Source organism: Vulpes lagopus, chromosome 3, assembly GCF_018345385.1.
Source record: "Vulpes lagopus strain Blue_001 chromosome 3, ASM1834538v1, whole genome shotgun sequence".
Classification (NCBI taxonomy): domain Eukaryota; kingdom Metazoa; phylum Chordata; class Mammalia; order Carnivora; family Canidae; genus Vulpes; species Vulpes lagopus.
This window is the reverse complement of record NC_054826.1, coordinates 131,360,951-131,369,487: the sequence shown is the minus strand read 5'-3', so window position 1 is coordinate 131,369,487 and position 8,537 is coordinate 131,360,951. Positions and strand designations below refer to the sequence as shown.

The following is an 8,537-nucleotide window of genomic DNA, read 5'->3' as shown; positions in this document are numbered from 1 at the left end:
CACAGCGCAGGTGGTTGCTAGGGGCGCTCGGCGCGGGAGGCGTGTGGAGAGAGTTCCTCCCCCGGAGGAGGTGCGAGCCGCCCTCAGATTGGCAGCCGGAGCCCCGCTGCGAGGGTTGGGCCGTGTGAACTCTGATTCAATAGGCTCCTTGCCAGCTCCCGGAATCCCCGCCAGGGTACATCGGTCCCGTTTTCCCTGCGCTGTGCCCCCGCCCAGCCGCTGGCGGGATCCCCCGCGCTTCCGGCTCTGGCGCTCCCGGGTTCCAGGCGCCGGGCGCGGGGCTCCCCGTGGCGGCGGCGAGGCGCGCGGGCTGCTGCGGCCTAGGCCATCCGCTTCTGCCCTCCCTATTGCGTGGTCCGTTTGAGAAAAGTTGATAGGTTTCCGTTAAGCGGGAAGAGTCTCCCACGTTGTCACCTGGTCAAGGTAATCTTAGCAGCATTTCCTTCCGCTCTTTGCCCTTCCCCGCCGCCCCCCCACCCTCCAGTCTGGGTTTTAGGTCGGCCAACGCACATCCTTGGATCCGGGATTCGTATGGCTCGCTGCCTTTTCTGTTCTTCATAAAGAATTTAGCTGACCGTGCCGCCTTCTGGTGCTTCCCTCCCGGAAAGGTAGGAGAGCAACTTCACGCTTCATAGAAAGGCTGTAAGTGAATGATTTGCTCAAGAGAGGCAGCCCCTTAAGAAGCCCTGTGCGGGGCGGTAGATGACTGAAAGGGAGACGCGGGAGTTCCACTCCAGTCAGTCTGGTACCACCGATCAAGTCTTAGCTTCCCAGGCCCCGTGTCTCTCAAGAAAAGTTCGTATTTGGTCCTAGATTAGGTTTGTAAACGATCAAGGCATTTCAGTCGGGGGGGTGGGGGGGAATGTCGACATAAGCCTTTAGAGTATTGAGATCTGTTTTTCCCGTCGTTTATTTCCTGCCTTCATAAATTCAGCAGAGATATCGTTTTTTGTGGTCCCTGGCCAATCAGATGTTTGACACTAATGAAACAGAGAAGTTTCAAGTAGCAATCCTCAGAAATCTGTTTTCTGAGAAAAGGAGAGTATCCTTTAGGTTTCTGGTCAATTAATGTGACCTTTCTATTGAAAAATGCTAGTTAAATATACTGTGCCTGCACTTTAAAAGTTATTTTAAAATTAATGTATAGTAACTATCTATACACCTACATAGGTATTACCTATAAACCTATATAGGTACTTGAGCATAATAATATTTCCTGAACACTCAGGGATGCAAGGTGTTCTGCAGCCCCTACTAGTTTCAGGTATGGCAGTGAATGTCTCACAAAACGACTTGAAAGTGGAATCTCTTCTGGGTAAGTGTGTCTGTGCCCTGTATATCATAAATGAAGGGGAGCCAGTAGCTGATGGTGCGTAATCAGGGAAATCCTGTTTTCTCCCAAGAAAATGGATCGTCCTGGCTTTAAAAATCCAGCACCTAGTATAGTTTCATACCATGATCAATTCGATAAATGTTTCTTTTTAAAAAAAAATATTTTATTTATTTATTCATGAGAGACACACAGAGAGAGGGAGAAACACAGGCAGAGAGAGAAGCAGGCTCCACACAGGGAGCCTGATGTGGGACCCGATCCCGGGACTCCAGGCTCATGACCTGGGCCGAAGGCAGACACTCCACCGCTGAGCCACCCAGGTGCCCCTCAATAAATGTTTCATTAAAAAGTTGAACCATTGGGACGCCTGGGTGGCTCAGCGGTTGAGCTCCTGCCTTTGGCTCAGGGCGTGATCCCAGATCCTGGGATCGAGTCCCACATCGGGCTCCCTGCGTAGAGCCTGCTTCTCCCTCTGCCTGTGTCTCTGTCTCTCTCTCTCTGTGTCTCTCATGAATAAATAAATAAAATCTTAAAAAAAAAAAAGTTGAACCATGCATCCCTCTGAGAAAAATGATAATGGAGCCATTAAAGACAAAAAAGAAATGAATGTAATAAAACATGAGAGAATGAGCTACATTCAGAAACCCTCCCTACATTCAGAAAATATATTGGGAACCTAGGCGCATTGGTCCTGGAGCAAAATGAACTGTGGCAGAATAAGCCCCAGCTGGACTGGAGATGCCCCCAAATGAGGACGCCAGTAAGAACTGATCCCCGAACTGAATTCTTTACGTACTTGAAATTGCCTAATTTGTAAATACTTCTGACTTTACATAAACTAGAAGATTTTTTTTTATTAAACTAGAAGATATTGCTGTAAAAAAAGACACCTCAAAGTGTGTAACTGTCCCAGGTACTTTTAAGGAGAAATACAGAAGTGTCAGGAATTGTTTCAAAAACTAAAACCGTGAAAGAGAGCACCTTGTTCTTTGGTCAGAGCAAAAGCAGGGAACTGGTGTCTGGGGAGCTACTGTGATGCTGCATACTCTAGCTTAAAACAGTAATTTTAAAAGCATTGTCATATCTTTTTGAAAGAAATTCAGAGATTAGCTAGCTAAAGATAAACAAAACGTGGTATATATGCGCAACAATATTATTTTAGCCTTAAAAAGGAATGAAATTCTGACACATGCTACAACTTGGATGGAGGTTGAAGACATTATGCTAAACAAAATAAGCCAGACATGAAAGGATGTATATTGTATTATTGTACTTATATAAGGTATCTAGAATAGTTACATTCATTAAGGATGGAAAGTAGAAAAAAAAAAAAAGGATGGAAAGTAGACTAGTGGTTACCTGGGGCCAGGGAAAAAGGGGCTAAGGAATTATTGTTTAATAGGTACAGAATTTCAGTGCAGGATGATGACGGAAAGTTCTGGGGATGGATTGTGGTGATGGTTGCACAACAGTGTGAATGTACTTCATACACTGAACTGTACACTTAAAAATGGAAAAAATAGTAAATTTCATGTGTATTTTACCACAATAAAAATGTTTTTTAAGAAGAAAAGTAATTGAAACGTGAGTTCTCTGGAGACCAGTACTGAGTCTTACTCAGCCTAGCACCTCTTATATGCTCTAGAATGATTGTTGAGTAAATAGACAATTATTGATGGATTGCTGTAAACATACTAGTTGTATAGAGGTTAATATATGTGTCACTTTGGATAGCTGCGGGAAAAAAAAAAAATGTGTCACTTCGGCATCCAGGAGCAGAGCACTTTACTCCTCCCTCAGAATGAATGGAGACCAGAAATTGGATGCTTATGCCCAAGCAAGGCAGGATTTCATCCAGCACTAACCCTAAATTGTCAAGATGCTGACCAAGGATGGCATGGGCCACCCAGATGCCATTGCCCGGCTCAAGGAGGTCTTGGAGTACAAAGCTGTTGGAGGCAGTGGGGTTTGACGGCGCTGATAGCATTTCAGGAGCTGGTGGAGCCCAGGTAGCAGGATGCTGCTAGTCTGTGGCGGGCGCTGAGCGTGGGCTGGTGTGTGGAGCTGCTCCAGGCTTTCTTCCTGGTATCAGATGAGATCATGGACTTGTCCCTCACCCGATGGGGGAAGATCTGTTGGTATCAGAAGCCAGGCATAGGCTTGGATGCCATCAATGATGCTTTGCTTCCGGAATCATGTATCTACCACCTGCTGAAGTCTACTGCTGGGAGCAGCCCTATTACCTGAACCTGATTGAGCTTTTCCTCCAGAGTTGCTACCAGACTGAGATTGGACAGACCTTGGACCTCATCACCGCCCCTGAGGGCAGCGTGGATCTCAGCAGGTTCACTGAGAAGAGGTACAAGTCAAGAGGTACATTGTCAAGTATAAGATGGCCTTCTACTCATTCTACCTTCCCGTGGCTGCCACCATGTATGTGGCAGGCATCGACGGGGAGAAAGAGCATGCCAATGCTAAGAAGATCCTGCTGGAGATGGGGGAGTTCTTTCAGTTTCAGGCTGATTTCCTGGATCTCTTTGGGGACCCCAGTGTGACAGGCAAGATTGGCACAGACATTCAGGACAAGTGCATCTGGCTGGTGGTTCAGTGTCTGCAGCAGGCATCTCCAGAGCAGCGCAAGGTCCTTCAGGAGAATTATGGGCAGAAGGAGACGGAGAAGGTGGCCCGGGTGAAGGCGCTGTATGAGGAGCTGAACCTGCCAGCTGTTTTCACACAGTATGAGGAAGATAGCTACGGGCCGCCTCATGAGCCTCTTTGAGCAGTCGGCCTCGCCCCTGCCCCCAGCCATCTTCCTGGGGCTGGCACACAACATCTACAAGAGGAAAAAGTGACCTAGAGACTGCGAGGATGGGGTGGGGCGGCTCTCAATAAATTGTCCAATCTTAAAAATGTGTGTGTGTGTGTGTGTGTGTGTGTGTGTGTGTGTCACTTGAAGAATTAGAATAAATAGAAAATTCAGTTCAAATTGCCACTCTTAAAATTTAACATTAATATTTCTTTTCCTTTTATTTCCTTTGTGGAGTTTTTTGTTTGGTTGGTTGGAGTTTTTTTTTATAAACATGACAGAAGTTTGTTGGTCACAACTTTTTTAGGTGACATACTGAGAGATGAGGACTGTTTCTTCCCAGAGAAATGCAGATCATTTGGACACTAATGAAAGTTCTGCATTCACCCACAGAATGAGAGCTCGCAGATATTTTGGTACGTTTTTGCACATGTTTTCAAATAAAAATGATCCCCTAATTGAAAGCTGCTTTAATCATTTTAAGAAATGAAACACAGAGGTCTTAACTATTTAAGTATCTACAGATTAGAAGCATTGTCATTCCACTGGAAGTAAATGAAATGGTTTGGTAAAATTAATAGCCCAACAAATATTGAAAATATTCAGATACATTAGTACATGTCCTGTATTATTACTTTGTGTCAGATATTCCTGGGTGAATGGCATAAAATATACTTAATGTGGAGAATTTTGTAAGTGATTTCTTTTTATTTTTTTATTTTTTTAAGATTTTATTTATTTATTCATAGAGATGCAGAGAGAGAGAGAGAGGCAGAGACACAGGCAGAGGGAGAAGCAGGCTCCATGCAGAGAGCCTGACGTGGGACTGGATCCTGGGACTTCAGGATCATGCCCTGGGCTGCAGGCGGCGCTAAACCGTTGCGCCACCGGGGCTGCCCTGTAAGTGATTTCAAATCAATTTATAATCTAGGTCCCTTTGCTCTTCCTAGATACCATATTCCCCAAATCTATCTATCTACTTTTATCTTTAGTAGCTACAGTTTGTTATTTACATAAAGGGACATTTTAAATTTGGCTCCTTCACCTTGTTTGGGTTTGGGGGTTTTTTTGTTTTGTTTTTTACCTCAGTCATTTTGTAGGAATATTTTTAAATAAGCAAAGATTTTTCACCAAGGATAGTGAGAGGTTTAACTGGCTTTGATTCTTGTAGGCCTCTTAAATAATAATTGGCTAGTCCTGGCCAATGACTGAGCATGGCAGGAGTACCAATGGAGCCTCATTTTTGGAATATTTGGGACTCCTCTAATGGGTAGCTTTGCCTTGAGGACCACCTATCAGTCTAGCTGAAACTCTTAGAACTATGCTGCAGTCTGAGACCCTGCCTACTCAGTCATTTCTTTTCCCTCTCATTCATAGGTGTCAGATCTGTATCACAATGTATACACTTTTCCACCTTCTCCTCCCCTTCCCTTCTATCTTTCATATACATTTCCCCTAAGAAATCTGCATGTTATGGGCTGAATTGTGTTCTCTCCGAAATTCATATGGTGAAGCCCTAACACCCAGTAACTCAGACTGTATTTATTCAAATACAGCCTCCTTTAAAGAGGCAATTAAGTTAAAACTAAGCTGTTAGGGTGAACTCTAATCCCAATCTTTCCAAAAGAGGATTGGACTCACAGAGAGACAGGAGGGGTATGGTGCTGACTAAGGGCCATGTGAGGACAGAGCAAGAAGGTGGCCATCTGCACACTGAAGGCGAGGCCTCAGAAGCAACCAAATCTGTGGATCTCTTGATCTTGGGCTTCTAAGCTCCAGAAGTGTAAGAAATAAATTTCTAGGCTCCAGAACTGTGAGAAATAAATTTCTGTTGTTTAAGCCACCCAGCCCGTGATATTTTGTCATGGCAGCCCTAGTTAATACACATGCCAAATTCCACCTTGGCAACTCTGAGTAGAGGATCCTAACTAATACGAGTGATACCGGCAGAGGTCCAAAAAACCCAAAACTAAAACAAAAGCTGAATAATAAAATGAGGTTTCAGGACCAGCTCACACACTACCTGGTGGGCAAGAGACAATATTATCCTGAGTAGGATACGACCATGGGTAGTTCCCAGCACAAGAAATGGAGTTGGCTGATTACTGCTAAATTATATTGATACTCAGGAGGGATAAAGAAAAAGCAAAGGTCTCCCTAGGTTAATGGACAAGTATGAGAGACAGAGGACCTCTTCAGTAACTTACAAAGAGGCTTCTATCTCCTATAGTGGAGGAGCTGACACAGCTGTGCCACAGATTCAGGACATGATAGAGGCACAGAGCCCCAGAAACATTAAAATGTATGGCCAGAGCAGGTTAGGGCCCTGGTTGAGGAAACCTGAACACCGAAACAAGGGTTGGGACATCTGGATGCATGACTGTATGGATATGCACAACTGTATATGATATTACAACTGTAAGGATATCAGCTCTACAGACCCTCAAGAACTTTCAGAGTTCTCTGCAAAGAGATGGTCTATCTCTTCATAGTAAGAACTAGTACTTCCTCCATGCTGAAAGACAATGCAGAGCTTCCCCTACTCTGGCTGCTGTGCTAATAACCAGAACCAAATCCTAGCATTACCCAGCTGAAAACATGCCTGACCTGATAAAGGAGGAAAGAGATCATGTACAAAGGAGCTGTAAGAATTTTTTCTTTTTTCTTTTTTTCTTTTTTTTAAATTTTTATTTATTTATGACAGTCACAGAGAGAGAGAGAGAGGCAGAGACATAGGCAGAGGGAGAAGCAGGCTCCATGCACCGGGAGCCCGACGTGGGATTCGATCCCGGGTCTCCAGGATCGCGCCCTGGGCCAAAGGCAGGCACCAAACCGCTGCGCCACCCAGGGATCCCAAGGAGCTGTAAGAATTAGCTAGCACACACAAATCAGGAGAGTACAATTGAGTTTTGAAGTTATTTGATCATGGAGGCTGGAATATCAGACTAGATAATCAAGAATTTATTGACTTAGGAGCATTTTCTTGAGTCAGGACTTAACACCCTGGCAAGGACTCTTGGAGATAAAACAACTCACTGTTGGGGGGCTCTTAGAAACCTAGAGAAAGTGATGGCCAACGCTGAGCAAAGTAGAAACATGAGAGTTGCCCAGGCATATATGGTAGGAGAGTAAATTAAAAGACTGGGGGAGGTAGGCATGCTGGGATGGATATGGGTGAGGCCAGAAGACCTATCAAAGGATTACACTTCATAGGAGAGCCCAGAAGATAAGCCAGAGGCCATCAGAAATCCTCTGGTAAGGGGCAACAACACCAAGAAATTCTCTATAGTCCTGAGCTAATACTAGCAGTCACAGAGTTAGGGCTCATTAATAACTAGGGAAATGAAGTTCCCCTTCCCCAAATAGTAGAGGCCAGATGGTGGCACTTAGTCACTAGAAGCCAGGAGGCCACGACTATAAAGACCAGCAACATCTAATGAGTGGCAGCCAAAGGGACTTGACTCACAGGGAGTTGTGGAGATGGATATAGAGGTGGGCATCTATAGGGATGAAATAGATGGGAAGCCTATTAACATCAATAACCCAAAAACAGACCAACATGGAGGAGCAGGATACTGAGGGTGATTTCACCCAAAAAGTCATTATCCCTTGTCAGTGTCCCAATCTGAAACAGCCTGACTTAGAGGTGGAAGATCCTCCTTCACTGCAGGGAGTATAAATGTAATGATTCCCTGGTCCTTTCCCAAAAGATACCTATGGCCACTTTCTTCAGTGATTACACAGTGGGGAAGAGGAGTAACTATAGAATTTGAGAACTATTGGACTTAAGGTCTGAGTTTACATCAATATGCTGAGACCCAAAATACTATCATGGCCTCTTATTAGAGTGGAGGCAAATGGAGTTCTGACTAAAGTCTAGCTTATAGTCCACCCACATCATTTCTCCAGTTCTCGAGTATATAATTGGAATTGATATACTTAGCAGCTGCAGTAATACCAATGTTAAATCCTTGACCCGTGTGAAGTGACAGCTATCAGTGGGGAAAGCCAAGTGGAAACATCTGAAAATGACCTTCCACCCGGCCAACATGGTAAATTAACAAACCAACAAACATATCACATAACAGGGGGCATGATGGAAGTTAGTGCTACCATTAAAGATCTACAGAATGCAGAGGAACGGAGGATGGTCCCTATCTTACCTCCATTTAATTAGCCTGTCTGACCACTGCAAAAACTAGGTGGATTCTGGAGAATGACTTTAGACTGCCATAGGCTTCAGCAAGAAACAGCCCCAATTGCACATGCCGTGCTTGATATGGTCTTATAACTGGAGCAGATTAATAAGGCATCAGGATGTGATGTGTGGCCAGTGATTTGTTGAATGAATTATTTTCCATTCTGATTAGGGAAGAGGGTCAGAAATTATTCACATAC

At 44.5% G+C, this 8,537-nt stretch overlaps 1 pseudogene; it reads left to right on the top strand.

Annotated features, from left to right (window-relative positions):
• The first annotated feature begins 417 nt into the window (after positions 1 to 417).
• Positions 418 to 4,451, top strand: LOC121487729 (annotated as a pseudogene).
• The last annotated feature ends 4,086 nt before the right edge of the window (positions 4,452 to 8,537 follow it).